The sequence below is a fragment of the Trachypithecus francoisi genome, unplaced genomic scaffold (assembly GCF_009764315.1).
Source record: "Trachypithecus francoisi isolate TF-2019V2 unplaced genomic scaffold, Tfra_2.0 Lachesis_group1, whole genome shotgun sequence".
NCBI classification, from domain to species: Eukaryota; Metazoa; Chordata; class Mammalia; order Primates; family Cercopithecidae; genus Trachypithecus; species Trachypithecus francoisi.
In genome coordinates, this window is record NW_022681454.1 from 82,439,483 (window position 1) to 82,459,564 (window position 20,082).

At 36.9% G+C, this 20,082-nt stretch overlaps 1 protein-coding gene across 8 annotated transcripts in view; it reads left to right on the forward strand.

Moving 5' to 3' along the window:
- Nucleotides 1-20,082, forward strand: part of FRYL (FRY like transcription coactivator) — a 297,483-nt gene that overhangs the window by 71,297 nt on the left and 206,104 nt on the right. Inside the window, exon 2 of one of the 8 annotated variants that reach the window (XM_033214729.1) lies at nt 595-774. The exons of the other annotated variants lie outside the window; for them this stretch is intronic. The gene's annotated coding sequence lies outside the window, so the exon portion shown is untranslated. The remainder of the gene's footprint in view (nt 1-594; nt 775-20,082) is intronic. 8 annotated transcript variants of the gene reach the window in all.

Below are 20,082 nucleotides of genomic sequence, written 5' to 3' on the forward strand. Positions count from 1 at the left end.
CATAGAATTGTGCAACCATTACTATAATAGACTTTTAGAACATTTTCATCACCCTCTGAAAGAAACCTTCTACCCATTAATAGTCACACCTATCTTTTGTCTCCTGGCCCTAGGCAACCACTTACCTGTTTCCTCTTTGTTAGATTTGTCTATTATGGACATTTGATATAAATGGAATCATATAATATGTGGCCTTTTGTGAGTGGCTTCTTTCAGTTAGCGTAATCTTTTTAAGATTCATCCATGTCGTAGCATGTGTCAGTACTTTATTCCTTTTCATGGCAGGGTAATATTCCATTGTGGATATACCACATTTTATTTAACCATTCATCAATTGATGACATTTAGGTTGTTTCTGCCTTTTGACCATTACAAATAATGCTGCTATGAACATTTGTATGCATATTTTTGTGTGGGTATGTTTTCATTTCTCTGGGATATATACCTGAGTGTGGAATTGCTGGGTCATGTTTAACCTTTGAGGAACTTGCAGACTTTTGATTAGTGATATATGGAAGCTGCTAAAATGTTAACATGTTGTAAGCATGGCTGTTACTAATAACCAACTATATTTCCTATTTTTTAATCTTCCAGCCTAGAACATTCCATATTCTATTTCACACACGGTGACTCACTCACTACCGCTTTGCACCAGTGTGCCCACTTGAGTGCCTGTAAAGTACAAGCTCCAGATCGAAAAAGCTTCTAGATGGATCCTTTCCAAACTTGGTGTCTTTTCTACAAACTCTGTGCCTCAACAACCATTTCTAAGTGGTAAGGACATGTATAGTTCCTCTTTTCTAGGCCTTCTGTCCTTTTTTGTATATGAGTTAATACCTGCACTTTTTGTATTTTCTCTAAATCCAATATAAAAGTAGCAAAAACATCAGATTTTTTGAGACCTGAAAACATTTTTTACATACTACATTCTGTGCACAGAACATGCATGTTTATAAAGAATATAAACACATGTGAAGAACTTTATGCCTGTGCACTTTACGTGCCTTATTTGTACTCTGTAGTCCCTTATTGTAAGGCTGAGATAATTTATCTTGTTACTGTCTTACCTATTTAGGGATTTTGAGCCCATTTGTTGAAGAATATCCTCCTACTTCCTGGCAATTGTAAATTATGTATACATTCATGGAGATGATAAGAGAGGTGTGCAATGCCAGCTCTTCTTTTTATAGCATAGCACTGTGTGTGCCTTTTCATATTCTGACTTTTTTTTGGAAGCATAGATGTCAGTTAGCCAACAAGTTTTCTAGACAACTCTGAGATTTGCTCAGAACACATAGGGTTGGTGAGGGGAGAGTAAAATTGAGCAGAAATGGGAGACTTTTAAAAGAAAATGATTGAAATAGACTCATTTTGAGCCAGTCAACCAATGCTTACTGTTTAAGAATGAAAATATATAATGACATTTAGCATAATAAAGAAGTAAGTTACCAAATGGAAACTGTGGTATTAGATAAAGATGAAAGGCAGGTAGATAGAGTGAAAATTGGGGTACATTTTAGCTCTAGTTCTAATCATTAATTGCATAGTTTTCTTGAATGCCAGTTAATTATCCTTGGTAGACTCAGTTTTCTCGTCTGAATTGAGTGAATTAGACTAAATGATTTGTAAGGATTTTTGGTGCTTTCATAATCCCAACACTTTATGAACTATAATGAACAAATTGATAGATTTTTGGTTTTTTTTGAGGTTATGCTTTCTTCCCTAACCTATCTGATAGAGACACTTTAGGTCTATTTTTGTTGAATTGTGGGGCAAGAATAAGGTCTCCACTGTCAGAATACTTTTCAGTTAATCTTTCTGTTTTGAAGTTGGTGTCTTTCATTCTCTTTCTTTGCCCATTTTTATCCTTTTCTCCTACTGACCTCAAGGACTTTCCTTCATTTCACTCAGACACTCTCTTTCTGTCCACTCCTATATCATATTAGTGGCTCTCATTATGCTTCCTTAACGTGTCTAGCATCCATTATTTTCACGTTAGCAATTTTCCAGGGTCACTACATCTTAGATCAGTGATTCTAATTCTAGGACCCTTTATAAAAACACAGATACCTTTTGAAGCTAAGTGTGATGGCTCATGCCTGTGTTCCCAGTGCTTTGGGAGGCCCAGGTGGGATCATGACCTGAGGCCAGGAGTTTGAGACCAGCCTGGGCAACATAGCAAGACCCCATCTCTACAGAAAATTTAAAAATCAACCAGGTGTGATTGTTACACAGCTTTAGTCCCAGATACTTGGGAGGCTAAGGTGGGAGGATTGCTTGAGCCCAAGAGGTTGAGGTTGCAGTAAGCTATGATTGTGTCACTGCATTCCAGCCAGGGTGACAGAGCAAGACCCTGTCTCTTAAAAAGAAATACAGGCCGGGCGTGGTGGCTCATTCCTGTAATCCCAGCACTTTGGGAGGCTGAGGCAGGCTGATCACGAGGTCAGGAAATCAAGATCATCTTGGCTAATATGGTGAAACCCCCTCTCTACTAAAAATGCAAAAAATTAGCCAGGTGTGGCGTCACGTGCCTGTAGTCCCAGCTACTGGGGAGGGTGAGGCAGGAGAATTGCTTGAGCCTAGGAGGTGGAAGTTGCAGTGAACCGAAATTGTACCACCGCACTCCAGCCTGGGTGACAGAGTGAGACTCGATCTCAAAAAAAAAAAATAGAAATAAAGATACTTTTTGAAACAAATTTGGGAGAAGGTTGTGATTCTTTGGCAGGTAGTTAAGGCCAGCATTCGTTTACCAGGACTGGAGCCTCCAAGTTCTCTTATTTCTCACTTCAATCCCTTCTTGCCTTAGACCTCATTATTACCCGGAACAGTTTCTTTTCTAAGGTCTTGGAAAGAGGATCTTCTTTTTATTTCAGGATTTTTTTTTCTTGTGTCTGTAAAAGAAATGTTTTGTCTTATTTATTTACAATTTTTATTATGGAAAATGAGAAACATATGCAGAAATAAACGGACTGGTATAACCGATCGCTTTGTATTCAGACCCAGATTCAGTAATTATCAAGTCATACCCACATTGTTTATCTATACCCCACCAACTTTTCTGCCACTCCTGTGTTATTTTAAAGCAACTTCTAGACATCATGTATCTTATTTATAAGTATTTCAGTATGTATCCTTAAGACCCTTTAAAAAAATAATGATAAAGTTGCTATGAACACTCTTGTACATATCTTTGGGCATATCTGTGTACTTTTTTTTCCTTGGGTATATACTCAGAAATATAATTTGCACTTCTGTATGTTCATATTATAAAAAATCATGAAGGGAATAAAAATAATTTAAAAATGAAAAAGAATTTGCAATATTGTTTTGGACTTAGCAGCACATTCTCTCAGCAATGTTTAGTCAAATTACTGTATATGTTATTATCTATTACTGTATAACAAACTACCCTGAAACTTAGTGGCTTAACACAGTGACATTATTATCTCACAGTTGCTGTGAGTCAGTTTCTTTGGGGTGCAGCTTAACTGGATGCTTTTGGCTCAGAGTCCTTCATAAAGCAGCAATCCAAGTATCTTCTGGGGCTGCATTCATCCCACGACTCAAGTAAAAGAGGCACAAAGGAACAGCCTTCTGGGGTGCTTTCAAGCTCACTCATGTGATTATTGACAGGTCTCAGGTCCTTTTCTGGCTGTTGGCCAGAGGCCAATTCCTTGACGCTTCCATAGAGCAGCTAACAACATGGGCAGCTGGTTGTTAGTTCAGAGCAAGGGAGAGAGGGCATCTAGATGGAAACCATGCTCTTTCTGTAACTTATTGTTAGAGGGAGAGCCCATCACACCTGCGGCATCCTTTTAAAAAAATTATTGTGCTAAAGTGTGCATACTGTAAACTGAACATTTTATCTATTTTAAGTGTACAATTCAGTGGCATTACATACATTTACATTGTTGTGCAATTATCACCATCATTTATCCCCAGAACTTTCTCATCTTCACAAAATGAAACTCTATACCCATTAAATAACTCCCCATCGTCTTCTTTGCCCAGCCCCTGACAGCCACCATTCTACTTTCCCAAGAGTTTGACCCCTCTAGGTACCTCGTAAGTGAAATCATGCAGTTACAGTATTTATCCTTTTGTGACTGGCTTTTTTTCACCCAGGATAATGTCTTCAAGGTCATTCATGTTATAGTATGTGTCAGAATTTCATTCTTTTTTTTTTTTTTTTTTTTTTTGAGACGGAGTCTCGCTCTGTCACCCAGGCTGGAGTGCAGTGGTGCGATCTCCGCTCACTGCAAGCTCCGCCACCTCCCGGGTTAACGCCATTCTCCTGCCTCAGCCTCCCTAGAAGCTGAGACTACAGGCGCCCACCATCACGCCTGGCTAATTTTTTTGTATTTTCAGTAGAGACGGGGTTTCACTGTGTTCGCCAGGATGGTCTCGATCTCCTGACCTCGTGATCCACCTGCCTCGGCCTCCCAAAGTGCTGGGATTACAGGCATGAGCCACCGTCATTCTTTTTTAAGACTGATAATATTCCATTGTATTTACATGCCACATTTTGTTTATCCATCCATCCACTGATAGTTGAGTTCTTTCCACATTTTGGCTGTTGTGAATAATGATGCTAGGAACAAGGTATTCAGTTGAATTCTATTCCTAGAATCAAGTCTTTCAATTCAGTCTACACTAAAAGGGAGGTGAGGCCAGGCGCAGTGGCTCATGCCTGTAATTCCAGCAGTTTGGGAGATTGAGGCAGGTCCCCTGAGGTCAGGAGTTTGAGACCAGCCTGTCCAACATGGTGAAACCCTGTCTCTACTAAAAATACAAAAATTAGCCAGGAGGGGTGGCGGGTGCCTGTAGTTCCAGCTACTCAGGAAGCTGAGGCAGGAGAATCGCTTGAACCCAGGAGGTAGAGGTTGCAGGGAGCTGAGATCACACCACTGCTTTCCAGCCTGGGCGACAGAGTGACACTGTGTCAAAAAAAAAAAAAAGGGGTGAATAGTGAATATTTACAGGTATGAATACCAGAAAGTATGATCGTAGGGGCTGCTCTCAGCGCTACCATACTGTTTAAGTTAGTCTTAATAATTGTTCTGTGTATAGTTATGCCACCAACTGAATATACAATTAAGTTCATTATCTTTCATATTTAATAACTGTTCTAAAATGTAATTTTGTTTTATAATCATGTATAATAGTTTTATGGTTCCAAAGTCAAATTCTGTTTTCTCCTCCATGTAAGTAATCATATTCTAGAAACTTTGTTTTTTTTTTTTTTTGAGAAAAATATAAGCAAGCTACATATTCATATTTCTCCTTATATAAATGATAGGATACTATATATATTTTTTTTACTTGATATATTCTGGGGATCACTCCTAATCTTTTTATAGCTATATAATAACCCATTGGTTGAATGTGCCATAGTTTATTTAACCAGTTCCCAATTGATGGGGACTTGGATTGCTTATAATATTTTGCTAATATAAATGGTATAATATAAATGCATAACCTTGTGGATATACAAATCTTTTTGTATCTTGCCATTGTATGTTTGGGACAAGTTCTTAGAAGTGGAATTGCCGGGCCAAAGTGTAAATGAGTATCCAGTGTTTGTTTGTTTGTTTGTTTTAAGACAGTCTCACTGTCACCCAGGCTGGAGTGCGGTGGCATGATCTCAGCTCACTGCAATTTCCACCTCCCACGTTCAAGCAATTCTTGTGCCTCAGCCACCCGAGTAGCTGGGATGACAAGTGTGCACTACAATGCCTGGCTAATTTTTTTTTGAAACGGAGTCTCGCTCTTGTAGCCCAGGCTGGAGTATAGTGACTCAATCTTGGCTCACTGCAAGCTCTGCCTCCCGGGTTCAAGCGATTCTTCTGCCTCAGCCTCCTGAGTAGCTGGGATTACAGGTGCCTGCCACCATAATTTTTTTTTTTTTTTGTACTTTTAGTAGAGACTACCAATTTTTGTACTTTTAGTAGAGACTGGGTTTTGCCATGTTGGCCAGGCTGGTCTGGAACTCCTGACCTCAGGTGATCTGCCCACCTCAGCCTCCCTAAGTGCTAGAATTAAAGGTCTGAGCCACTGCACCTGGCCTATTTTTTGTATTTTTTAGTAGAGACAGGGTTTTGCCATGTTGGCCAGTCTGGTGTGGAACTCCTGGCCTCAGGGATCTGCCTGCCTCAGCCTCCCAATGTGTTGGGATTACAGACGTGAGCTACCATGCCCGGCCTTGTGATTTTTGGATATTGTTAGATTTATCCTCATAAGAAATTGTACCTCTTTGTGTTCCCATCAGTAATGTATGAGAGTGCCTATTTTTTCATACATAACCTTGTCAGCAGAATATGTTGTCAAATTTTGAGGGTTTTGTCAAATGGAATTTCATTGTAGTGTTAATTTCCCCTTCCTTATGGGTGATATTGAATATCTTTTTATATGGCTAAGAGGCATTTGCATTTCTTTTTATTTTTCCAATTGTCCATTTCTTTAGCCCCCTTTTCTATTTGTTGGTATTTTTTATTTTATAAGCTCTTTACACATTAGAAATATCAATCGCTTGTCTCTGTTTTCTTTTTCCTAACAGTTAAACAGAGGTATTCCGTATTCTGCTTTCAACTGGCTTCATTTTTTCCTCATTCTTTTTCATTAATGTTATGTTTATTCTTCTGGATAAGTGATTGTTTGACTCCACTTGTACACGCGAGACCTATTTCATTATTTCTTCAAGTTCAACATGCTTTAGATAGAATGTGACTTTATCCACAAACCTGTGTTCCCTTTATCAAGTAATGGTATTGCCATTTTCCCAGATGAAAAATTGAAGTGACCTTTTTGACTTTATTTATTATTTATTCGTTATTTATTCAACAAGTATTTGTTGAGTACCTATCAGGTTTCAAGTACGGGCTAGGAATTAGGTGGCAAATAGTATAATCCTAGCTCTCAGGGAATAGTCTAAGAGGGGAGTAGGTGTTCCACAAATACACAAACCATGTCTAAATATGTGGTTAAGAATTCCAAGAGAGAATGTAAAAGTAGGGACACATTATTACATTGGAGAGGTTGTGAGTTGCCTCTTTGAGAAAATGACACTTAAGCTAAGATTTGAAGGATGTTTAGGATTAGCTTGGTGGAAAAAAGTCAGTGTGGCAGTTTCCTGACATAGGAAACAGTGTGTAGAAGGATCCTGAGGCAGAAACAAAGTTGGACTTCTAGGAAATGAAAAGACCAGTTTAGCTGGCATGCAGGGAGAAGGGGTGGAGGGGCCTGAGATACCCAATTGCTTTGTAAAGAGATCACTCTGACTGTGGCAGGGGTAATCTATTGGAGGGGGTCATGTAGAAGTCAGTCGGGAGCTGGTTAGCAGACTGTTTTAATTGTGAAAGGTGATGATGCCTATTTGTTCAGTTATAAAATTCTTTCAGTTCTAATTCAGGAGTTGGTTCATTCCCTCTCTTGACTACTGGGATAGATTTTAAAAAATTGGTCCCATACTGTCTTAGTCCCTGTTCCCCATCCAGTCTGCTTCAGAAGACAACTTTTAGAGTCAACAGTCTGTTCATATCATTTCCTTTCTCAAAAACTTATGGTGGTTCTATGATTGTGGAAGAATGAGATCCTACCTGTTATTGAAGCTTTTGTCATTTTCTTTAGGTTTCAAGATCTGCTCTCCTGAGACAACTTTCTTTGGGCAGCCAAGATGGGTACTTTTCTGCCTCTTTTCTTAGCTCATCTCCGATCTTGCATCATGACATCTGTACCTCTCTTCCCCACCAACCCCCACTATTCCGATCCTTCTTAAATCCCAAGATTAATTTTTTTTAACTCAACATATACTCAATTTTCTTTTGCCATGTCAATTCTAAGATTTATCATAGTTTATGTTGAGAAATATTCATGTATTTATTTGGAGTGCAAAGAAATTATATATATATATATATATTTATATTTGAGACATCACCCTGTCACCCAGGCTGGAGTGCAGTGGTACAATCTTGGCTCACTGCAACCTCCGCCTCTCGGGTTCAAGCGATTCTCTTGCCTTAGCCTCCTGAGTAGCTGGGATTACAGACATGCGCCACCGTGCTTGGTTAATTTTTGTATTTCTAGTAGAGACAGGGTTTCACCATGTTGGCCAGGCTGGTCTCAAACTCCTGACCTCAGGTGATCCGCCTGCTTCACCCTCCCAAAGTGCTGGGATTACAGGCGTGAGCCACTATGCCCGGCCTATTTTTTATTTTTAAAACTGATAGGAACCCAGTAGATATATGTTGAATTGTATGAGATTAGGGAGCATTCCATGTGGTGGATCATTCAAATTTCTTATAAAAGAAGGAAGTCTCAAGTATAATTTTATAAATATTTTGAATAGAACTTTTGGGAGTAACCTCATTTAGAAACAGAAAAATGTTATTTGCTGTTTGAAGCAGCTTTTATAGTTCAGTGCACATCAAATAATGCTTATATTGTCTACATTGAGTTGACTAAAATGTGTTTATATGGCGATATTAGAGTTCTTATGACTTACTGGGGGTAATGGCATATTTAGGGCATTAAATATTTGATTGCCAGGTATCAGAAAATGGTCAATAAAATAATGAATGCGTAGGTATTTGAATGCACCTCTGCTTTTATCTGAGATACCTTTGAACTCATTGTCCCCTTAGCTGACTTCTTAGTGTGTATCTGTCTAGAGTAAATGTAATAGTCTGCCTATTGACAAGGATTAGTTTACTTGGTTCTCATATTTGATTTTGTTAATAGATCAGTGCCAGCCAACGTGTTTCTTTTGTAAAGAGAAGAGTACTAATATTATTATTTACTGCCTACAACTTGCAAAATGATTTCATGTACTCTCTTTTTAAAAATCCTTGCAGGTTTCCTTCTGTCTCTCTCTTACTCAGTTTTTCCTTCCCTCCCTTCTTTCTTCCTCTCCTTTTCTTCCTATAAATGAGGTTAAGTGACTTTGTCTGGGTAACTATGGCTTAGTATTGTGTAACTATACTACATACATTGTATTGCCTTCTGATATGAAATCTTTTCTCTGAAATTACATTGGAAATGGGGTTTTTACAGATTTGTTGTAGATAGGACTTGACAGATATTAATCTAACTTTTAGTTTCTTTGGATCACCTCTTGAATTAAATAGTTGTTTTTGTCTCCTAATACATATTGATGCAATAAAATGGTTGGGTGGTTATAATAATTTTGGTCCTATACTGAATTTTTGTTATCTGAAATACAGTAGAAAGTAAACCTTTTAAACCCATTTAAAAGTCAATTTTCTAAAGTCACATTTAACAGTTTTGGTGTTGCAATAATGTTAACTAATGAAAACTATTTCGGTTGTATTATTTTAAGGTAGAAGTATCTTAATGGAAATTTTAAATGAGCTTGCTTAAGATTAAGCACCTTGAGTCTAGTTTCTGGAATGTGATTTTAAGTTTTTTTAAAAAATTACTTTGAAACAGTAACTAGGGCAAGTACTTACAGGTAAGAGTGAAATTATTTGGTACAATAAGCTTCAATTATAATGCATTTAGTTTGGAGTGATGAAAGTTTTTTTTTTTTTAACTTTTTTGAGACAGGGTCTGTGCAATCATAGCTCACTGCACTGCAGCCTTGACCTTCTGGGCTCGAGCAATCCTCCCACCTCAGCCTCCCAAGTAACTGGGACTACAAACACACACTACCACGCCTGGCTAATATTTTAATTTTTTTAGAGATGGGGTCTCACTATGTTGCCCAGGCTGGTCTTGAACTCCTGGGCTCAACTGATCCTCCCACCTCAGCCGCCGCAAGTACTGGGATTACAGGCCTGAGCCACGGTGTCTAGCTGAAAGTTATTGTTTTTAAAACTGAGAATCTATAAAAGCAAAAATATTCATTGTAGCTCATGGTTTGACAGGTCTATGAAAAGCTTAAAATATAAAATTGTCAGAAGTAAAATATTGCATTTCATGTAGGATTTATGTAACTAGTAGTGAAGGTGAAAAAACCTGATGAGGTGGGAGAAATGACCCAATGTCTTACTTTGCCCTCCCTGTGTCTTATTTCCCTTCTCATTTTAAGTTCTACATGAGTATTACAGCTTCAAATATAATCATGGCATTAATTCAGAAGCCTGATATATTAAAAAAATCTTTTATTTTTCTGTAATAACTGCATTTGTACTGTATTAGAACTTTCTACCACACTCTCCTTCTGAGAGAGTACAGAGCTAGCTGGGTGAGTCACACCACACCACAAATTCCTTAAGGTGGTAGGTGGTGTCTTATTCATCATTCGCGTCCCTCACTGCCTCGTGCAGTGCTCGATAGGCAGTCGGACTCTGTTCCTTTATTATACTATACCTGGTGTTAGGTTTCTAGAGCACTTACATTTTTTTTTTGCCTTTTTGCTTTACTCTAATAAATCTTCTAGTTAGCATTAATATCTAGCCTAAATATGATTTAAATGTATGTTAAAATTCTTAAGAAGAGTAGCAAATCTAGATTGGGAACTGGATCCGTAGACAATATTCAAAAGATACAATTCAGATGACCCTGAACACCACTAAACTGATCCGGGGGCCAAATACTCTCTCAGAATAGAGGAGGAAAAAGAAAAAGAGGCATGTAGGGATCCAGGAGAAGAAGGACGATTTATGTGGAGTGGAGGGAATTTTCATTTTAAACCACAGGTAGGGCTGTTGATCCTTGTTTACTTTGTCAGATTTTCCCTATAATAGAGAAACTGCTGAGTCAGAATTGTGCAACTGATTGAATTAGCACCTTGTTTAAATTGTTAACATCCATCTTTGAGAAGCGTATATTTTAGATAAAAGATTTAAAAATCTTGGACGAAACAAAGGATGGCCTCTTTCCTTTATGAAGTTGTTCATTGAACTTTAAATAGTAAGATATTAACAGAAGAGAATTGAATTTAGTCTTCAAATAAGTATCTCTGTGATTTGTTGGTCACAGTCTGATTTCTTCCCCACCCCCCACCAGTTTTTTGCTTGTGATAAGACAAATTCTTATCTTTTCATGAAATACTTAAAGCAAATTATGTGTTAATTATGTTTATCCTTTTTGAGAGTTCTCTAGCTTTTTCAGTTCTGAGGTTCAGAATCAATATAAGAACATATAGAAATCATAATTGCATTTTATTTTCCAAACAGCCACTGGAAGTAATTCCATTTTAATTTGATAATTTTATCTCCAATAACTCCATATAACGGCTTATACTTTAAAATATAATCGAGGTACAGTATTTTTCAGTTCATTTATTAGCTTTGTCAGTTTCCACATCTGTAAAGTTGAACATTTACTGAAATTATGGGCTGGTTTGGGTTAAAATGAAGTAACATGTGAAACATCTAACTTAGTTGGTCACACATAGTAGGCCCTCAGTAATTAGTTGTTGCTGCTGTTATTATGGGTTTCTAGAGCACCATTTGTTAGGGTGCAGTGAACCAGTTCTGAATTCTACCCTCCTATATTTGTTCCTTGTTTAGACTAAACCACTGTGGAGAATAAAGCCTATTTGTGGGGTGGGATGGGGGTGGTGCCTACTGACTTTTGTATGCATGTTTTTTCAGAGTTACGGGATATGTACTGGAATGTGAAGGATTCAGCTTTTTGGTGGCATGTTCTATATGGTCATCCATAGTGACCAAACTGATTTGGAATGTTGTTTTGTTACTGAGTTGGAAATGTGTTATTTTCTCTACAGAGGATGTTGATCTGAATAAACTGCTTATTATGCTTTATACATTTCTAGAGCGAGATGAACTGTCAATCAGTGTAAATCTCACCCAGCATAGTATTTTCTTTCACAAACATGGGGAGGAGGCAATACAAAGATAACCACTTTTTGGACAGAACCAAGAGCTGTTGTGTAACTCAGAGGATGTGTGATAGCATCCAGCTTTGGAGCCTGTCATGTCACTTTGGGAAATTGTGGCATGGAGGCTTACAGGAAAAATAAATCTTGTTTTTTTAACACCTGAATATGTTACTTATATAGCTTTTTAAAAAGTCATCAGCTAGCTAGCTTCTCAAAGAGAGGCAAGAACCCATTCGCATAAAGATTGTGGCTATAGTCAGTCTTCTGGTAACAGGAGCTGTGAGCACCACTTTTTTGATGAAGTCTTTCCTGTTCCCTCCTCCACTCAGGTTGATGACTGTCTCCTTTGTACCTGGTTGCAGCTTGAACATATTTAGGTAACTTCTCTCAAAGCCCTTGAAACATGCCACTGCCCATGTCTCCCTTCCAGCTTGTCTGTAAACTCCTTGATGGTAGCAGTTGTGTGTGAGTGTCACTGAGTATGGATTCCTGGACCTTAGGTTGATTCCCGGTAAATATTAAATGCAGGTCTCCCTGTGCCTGTGGAAATACCTCAACATCAATTGGTTCAATTATATCCTTCAGCTTGATCACTAACAAGTCTTTAATGAAAAGCCTCCAGAGATGCTATTCCCATTCTGTACTATCCTCATCATTCCCATTCTTATTTCTTCTTTGCCAATGCAAATTCTCTATTTCGTTTTTTTCTTTAAATACTTCTCTATGAAGTACTTCTCTAAGTACTTTTTAAAAGTATGCTTCATTTTAGGGCCAGACGTGGTGGCTCATGCCTGTAATCCAACACTTTGGGAGGCCAAGACGGGTGGATCACCTGAGGTCAGGAGTTTGAGACCAGCATGACCAACATGGTGAAACCCCATCTCTACTAAAAATACAAAATTAGCCAGGCGTGGTGGCGTGCACCTGTAATCCCAGCTACTCAGGAGGCTGAGGCAGGAGAATTGCTTGAACCCAGGAGGCAGAGGTTGCAGTAAGCTGAGACACTGCATAGCCTGGGGGACAGAGTGAGAATCCATCCCAAAAAATAAAAATAAAAGTATGCTTCATTTTAGTTTATAATTAACATTGAGAAATCCAAGAAAGGTGAGACATGTGAACTAGAGCTGGAGATTTAAAATTGGCACCTGTAAAAATACATTATTTTTTGAAATAAAAAAAGTTTGTAAACATTTCCCTTGTTTAAAAATCTGAAATTATATTAATTTTGATAAAATTCTAGATTTTTTCCAAATAAGTAAAAACCTCAAAAGAATGGAAATTTTAGGTAAAATTTAGGTAAAAATGGAAAGAAACTAACAGTCGTATTATAATTTTCAGGCTGTTATAAGAAATGTCTTTTACTGTATCATATGATATTTTATAGTATTTTATAAAAATGTAGGGATTGACGTTATTATCCTTATTATACAAGGTTTTATTGTGGTTTAAAATTCCAAATCTTTTATGTAGCTTCCCTTATACCTCTGCTTCAATTACACATAATAGTTTATTGAAATTTAATGTATATAGGAAAAAGCCTTGTCATTGACTTTTTTTTTTGGAGAAAAATTATTCATTTTAAGACAAAAGCAGAGACTATCTGAGCCGAGACCTGATGGATTTAAGAATGCTGTTGATCATGGTTGACTTGTGAAAGTGATAGATAGATAGATCTCTTATCGTTATTTTTCTTTTGTACTGGGCTTATGTTTTGTTTTTGTTTTTTCTTATTTTCTTGCTTAATAATAGTATCATTAAGCAGGCAAGAGAAAAATAATACCATTGAAACTAAAAGTAATTTAATTTGATTGAGTTGATTAAGTATATACATATATATACACATATATTATATATTTATTATACTTCTAAGTTCTGGGATACAAATGCAGAACATGTGGGTTTGTTATATAGGTGTATGTGTGCCATGGTAGTTTCCTGCACCTATTCCCCCATCATCTAGGTTTTAAGCCCCACATGCATTAGTGTTCTCCCTCTCCTTGCCCCCCATCCCCCAACTGGCCTCTGTGTGTGATGTTCACATGTTCTGATTGTTCAACTCCTACTTATGAGTGAGAACATGCAGTGTTTGGTTTTCTGTTCTTGTGTTAGTGTGTTGAAGATGATGGCTTCCAGCTTCATCCATGTCCCCACAAAGGGCATGAACTCATCCTTTTTTGTGGGTGCACAGTATTCCATGATGTATATGTACCACGTTTTCTTTATCCAGTCTGTCATTGAAAGGCATTTGGGTTGGTTCCAAGTCTTTGCTATTGTGGACAGTGCCACAATAAACATACATGTGCATGTATCTTTATAGTAGAATGATTTATATTCCTTAGGGTGTATACCCAGTAATGGGATTGCTGGGTTAAATGGTATTTCTGGTTCTAGATCCTTGAGGAATCGTCACCCTATCTTCCACAATGGTTGAACTAATATACACTCCCACCAACAGTGTAAAAGCATTCCTATTTCTTCACAGCCTCACCAGCATCTGTTGTTTCTTGACTTTTTGATAATCGCCATTGTGACTGGCATGAGATGGTATTTCATTGTGGTTTTGATTTGCATTTCTCTAAAGATCGGTGATGTTGAGCTATTTTTCATATGTTTGTTGGCTGCATAAATATCTTCCTTTTTGTAGTGTCTGTTTATATCCTTTGCCCACTTTTTGATGGGGTTGTTTGATTTTTTTCTTGTAAATTTAAGTTCCTTGTAGATTCTGGATATTAGATCTTTGTCAGATGGGTAGCTTGCAAAAATGTTCTCCCATTCTGTAGGTTGCCTGTTCACTCTGATGTTAAGTTTCTTTTGCTGTAGAGAAGCTCTTTAGTTTGATTAGATCCATTTGTCAATTTTTGCTTTTGTTGCAATTGCTCTTAGCATTTTAATCATGAAGCCTTTGCTCATGCCTGTGTCATAATTTTGCAGTTTATTGTATTTATGGACAAAGTAACAAGAATAATATTTGTTCTGTGGCATTTGTTTTATGTGCTTTGTCACACATTATACCCACATACAAATATATATACATTTACAGTAAGTATATTTTAACATCTTAATGCTTATGAATTTTCAAATGATATTTAGTATCATTGATTTTTACCTGTAATCATATGTGGGAAACTTACATTTAAATGACTGAGACCTTTATATATATGCGTAGTTTGCACATTATCAGTTGAAGTTAGTACATTTTTATTTAGTACTCTTATTTTTCCTAATGCCACTTTTCTAGTTTCTGTGGGAGATGTAATGATGTATGTACCCTTTAGAGGATCACAGTCTCAGAGCAACTCTTAGAGCGCCGCAGAGCTCTAGAACAGGAAGAAACTCGGGAGGTTATCTTCTCTTAAGGGTATGTTTAAACAGTAGTTCTGTGATTCTTATGCATTTTCTCCTTTGCTCAGTAAGCAGGAGATGTGGGCCAATTTTTTGTTTGTTTGTTTGTTTTTTTGAAACAGGGTCTCACTCTGTTGCCCAGGCTAGAGTGCAGGGGCACAGTCACTGCTCACTGCAGCCTCTATCTCCCAGGTTCAGGTGATCCTCTCACCTAAGTCTGGGACTACAGGCTAGCATCACCATGCCCGGCTGACTTTTTTTTACTTTTACTAGAGATGAGGTCTCACTATGTTGCCCAGGCTGGTCTCAAATTCCTGAGCTCAAGTGATCCTCCTGCGTGGGCCCTGCAAAGTGCTGAGATTACAGGAGTGAGCCATCATGTCCGGCCATGGGGCAGTTTTTTTAGTTCAGGGATTTACAAATTATGAAGTCAAGAAATAATTTTAGTGGGAAATGACTAGAATATAACACTTGTTTTTCCTGTAATTAGGTTAGAGACTACCAAAGCGTATTGCAGATTATTTCAAATATATCATATTTTATTGTGTAAATATATACTGGGCTTTAAAAAATGTATTATAGGTTGGGCGCAGTGGCTCACACTTGTAATCCCAGCACTTTGGGAGGCCGAGGCAAGTGGATCACTTGAGGTCAGGAGTTCAAGACCAGCCTGGGCAACATGGTGAAACCCCGTCTCTCCTAAAAATACAAAAATTAGCTGGGTGCGGTGGTGAATGCATGTAATCCCAGCTACTCAGGAGGCTGAGGCAGGAGAATTGCTTGAGCCCGGGAAGCAGAGGTTGTAGTGAGTTGAGATTGGGCCATTGCATTGCAGCCTGGGCGACAGAGCGAGACTGTCACAAAAAAAAAAAAAAAAAAAAGTTACATAAATTTTTAAATACGTTTTTAAATGTATTTTTTTATTGAAGTGAAAAGATTTTAGAAAACATATCTTTAATGTGTCTTCTCCTCCACCTCCCACTCCCGACTTGAAACCTGGGGAGCAGCCATTGTTCTTCATCCCTAGATATGCTACTTAATCTCTTTGCTATGCTCTCTTGCTCTCATGCCTGATACCAAAGTCAAGTGTTTTCTACCCAGAAACCAGGTGATATTTCCCTGTGATAGTAAAAAACATGCAGTGAGAATAGTTTTTTCATTTTGCTGGTCTTGCTTGCATGCCTTTGGGCAAAAATAAAACACTTAGGTGGCTCTGCTAATCTGTAAGTATTGCTTATGATGTGCCTAACTTGGTACCAAGATGTGATTTAGTCACCAAGAGAATTTGGATATTTAATACTAGTACATAATAAAACTCCTTATCAAGTACTCATGTGGGCACATACAGAGGCCTAATTGTATTCTTGTAATGCACAATATAAATACTAATATTGTTTTGGAGAATCAGCATGGTATGCTGAAGCCATGGTTTGGAAAAATGAATTGTAGTGTGTTTTTATCTGTGGGAATTACTGGCAAATATAATTGAGAGATTCTAAATACTGTAGTTGTTTTCTTCACTTTTGAATTTGGCTTAAGTATTTTTGGTCTTTTTTGTTTTAAATCGCTGAATTATTTTGTTTTATCAATGGTTGAAGCGAAACCATTATTGTTATTTTAATAGTTATGTCTTCTTTTAAAGGTGTATTTTAAAAACAATTTTCTCCCACTGAGAGGGGTTAAAAAATAAATGGGGAGAATAGTAGAATAAATGCTCAGGTGCCACGGTTACCCACTCCCTTTCTGCAGGTCCCAGTTATTTTTGAGGCATTTTCTTTGTCACAACATTTCACCTGTAAATACTTTAGTATGCATTTATAAGAGACAAGGACTTCTGTTTTTAGATAGATAAAGAAGAATCTTAAAAACCTTGTTGAAGAATGTACTGAATTATGATCATTAAATTTGTGTATGGGATGTTAGAGTGATACAAAGGAAAATGAGATAGTTTAATTGGAGTAAGTGGAAAAAAGAAATACCCGACAAGCAGTTGTACCAAGAAATAGTAGAAAAATTACAGTGAAAAGGCCAATTAACAGCTTTTAAAGTACTCATGGAGAAAAGGAAGACATTTGCATTTTATAACCGCCAGTATGTGTCTACATTCCACATAGGTCAGTAGGGGAGTAAAGCCAAGTGTTTCATGCCATTTGAAATAGCAATTCTGTTTCAAGACTTTTTCTTAAGGGAGAAATCAAAGATGTGTACAAGATTGCCAATCAAGATATTCACTACAATATTACTTATAGAAATGGGGAATTGAACCTTTTTTAAAAGAGATCTTTTAGTCCATTCTTTTATTTTTATAGATAATAGTACAGGTAGTTTCCATTTATTAAGTACTTCCCATGTTTCAAGCATTTTGCTAACACCTTAACGTGAATTATATGATGTAAACCTCTAACAACAATAGTAAATAAGCAATATTTAGTACAACCTCCAACTTTTCACATGAGAAACTAAGGCTTGGTCCAGGCGTGGTGGCTCACACCTGTACTCCCAGCACTTTGGGAGGCGAAGGCAGGCAGATCACCTGAGGTCAGGAATTCAAGAGCAACCTGGACAATATGGCAAAACTTTGGCTCTACTAAAAATACAAAAATTAGTCAGGTGTGGTGGTACATGCCTGTAGCCCCAGCTACTTGGGAGGCTGAGGCAGGATAATCACTTGAACTTGGGAAGTGGAGGTTGCTGTGGGTGACAGAGTGAGACTCTGTCTCAAAAAAAAAAAAAAAAAAAAAAGAAACTAAAGCTTGAGTTTAACTAACTTATCCTAGATAACTCAGGAAATAAGCATAAAGGAGAGTTCTAAACTTAACCTAATTCCAGAGCCTTTGTATCTAAACATTATACTGTACTACTTCCTGACCTAGTCAAAAAGGCGATTTAGGCCCATAATAAGAAATGTGAAGAGGGGACTCTGCTTCAGGTCACAAAAAATAGTGCAAAAGTGAGGTTGAAAAATCCTAACTCAGGGCTAAATACAATCTGTCGCCTCCCCACATGAATATGGCTAATAAAAATAATTGCTCCTTATTTCTTCTCTTTAGTATCCTATGTTCAACATTTCCCCATCTACTATTTATGAAATTATAAGTTTCTAGTCTTTATTTTCTTCTCTGAGGAATAATTTTCTGAATTATATTTGCTCAGCAACATTCATGAAATAGCACTGCAGTACTCATTTCCTGAGCCTAAATGAATTGAACTTAATGCTCAATATTAGTGGAATGATTAAAAGAAGATAATCTATTTATAAAATAATGTTTTGTAACCACTAGATAGTGTACAGTATGATTCCGGTTGTATGCAATACAATGTTTAATTTATATAGGAAGACCTGAAAAAAATTAACCCAGATGGTAAAATGAATTCATAGTGGCTACCTCTAGGTGTTAGAATTACGAGTAATTTTTATTTCTTCATTACTTTTTTGGGAAATTGTTGCAAATTTTATCAGCTTTTGTTGTATAAGTTAATAAATATTACCATTATTGAGTACTTACTGTGTGTCAAGCACTATTTAAGCACTTTTCATCTTTTACACTTAGTGCTGAAAATAGCCTTAAGAGATTTTATTATCCTTATTGTATAGATGAGGAAACAGAGGTTGAATACTTTGACAATTTGAGTGTATCCTTCTAGGTGTATTCTTGGCTTCCAATTTTATTTCCAACAGTTGGGAAGATACTATAAATATTATTTTTTCACTTTGTAAAAATGTATGTTGAATATTATCACAAAGTAGTCAATATATTTTTAAAATATTGATGGATAACATTTCATCTTAGGAATGTGACATGATTTTTTTTTCCAACTGGTCCTTTTTGTTCTTTGCCTCTACTGCAATATTCTGCTCATAGGAATAATAGTACAATGAGCATCTTTCCAAATAAATTTGTATGTAGGTTTCTGATTATCTTTCTAGAATTAACTCTTGGAAGTGGAGTTACTGGGTCAAAGATCATAAACATTTTAGAGGCTTTGGTACAAGTTGTGAGATTGCAGTTGACAAATGAACTTCCTTCCTTAAATTTAGAAAAGTTGTTTTGGGGCTATAAATTTGGGAGAAATGGGTCATCTAAGTCATCTGGGGGAATTTGTGCTTTCATAGTTTCTCTTATAGAAGTCAGGCTTCTCTAAGCTTGCTGGAGGCAGTAAACATAGAGAAAAAGAGGAAAGACAAACTTTGGAGATTAAATTGTAGCCATTTACTTGGTTTATGACCTTGAGCAGCTATTTATTCATTTTTCTCTTTTAGTTAACATTTTTATTAACTTAGAAACCTTTTCATTGCAATTGTTTTATAAAAACATGTAAAATATACCTATCATCTATACACATTTTCTCTGATGTTTGATCTTGTAGGACCTTAGGGTCATAATTAGATAGAATAAGTCCCATTGTATAATTTAAAAAAACTATACATATAAAAGGTTAACACATTGATTACAGATAACTCTAGAAAGCATTTTAGATGTTGCATCTTTAAAAAGAATTTTTCTAAGGGGTCACATGTTCCCTTCCTCTGACAAGCAAGAACAGAAACTTTTGGATGAATTAATTGCAATTTCTATTAAATGGTTAAAGAGTTATTGTGTTTTTCTCTTGGGCATATCATCTTCCAGAGACTTTGTAGGCAGCTTCTGCAGACTTTAATTCTAGGTTTGGGTGGTAGGGAGAAGAGCATTTTAACTTAAGGGGGTTCAGAGAATAATTAATGAAATCAGTAAAGAAAGTCTCCATATGAAGCCACTGAATACATTAGCGTTGGTTATTCTAGAAAAACCAAGGTTGATAATGGGTAATCTGACAGTCTAGAAATTCATGAGCAGTACAAATGGAATAAACAGAAAACATTCTATTGACAGTTGAAGGTTGTAATTGCTTTAATGGAAAAAAAGAAGTACTACTTTTTTCTATGAATAGTAAAATTG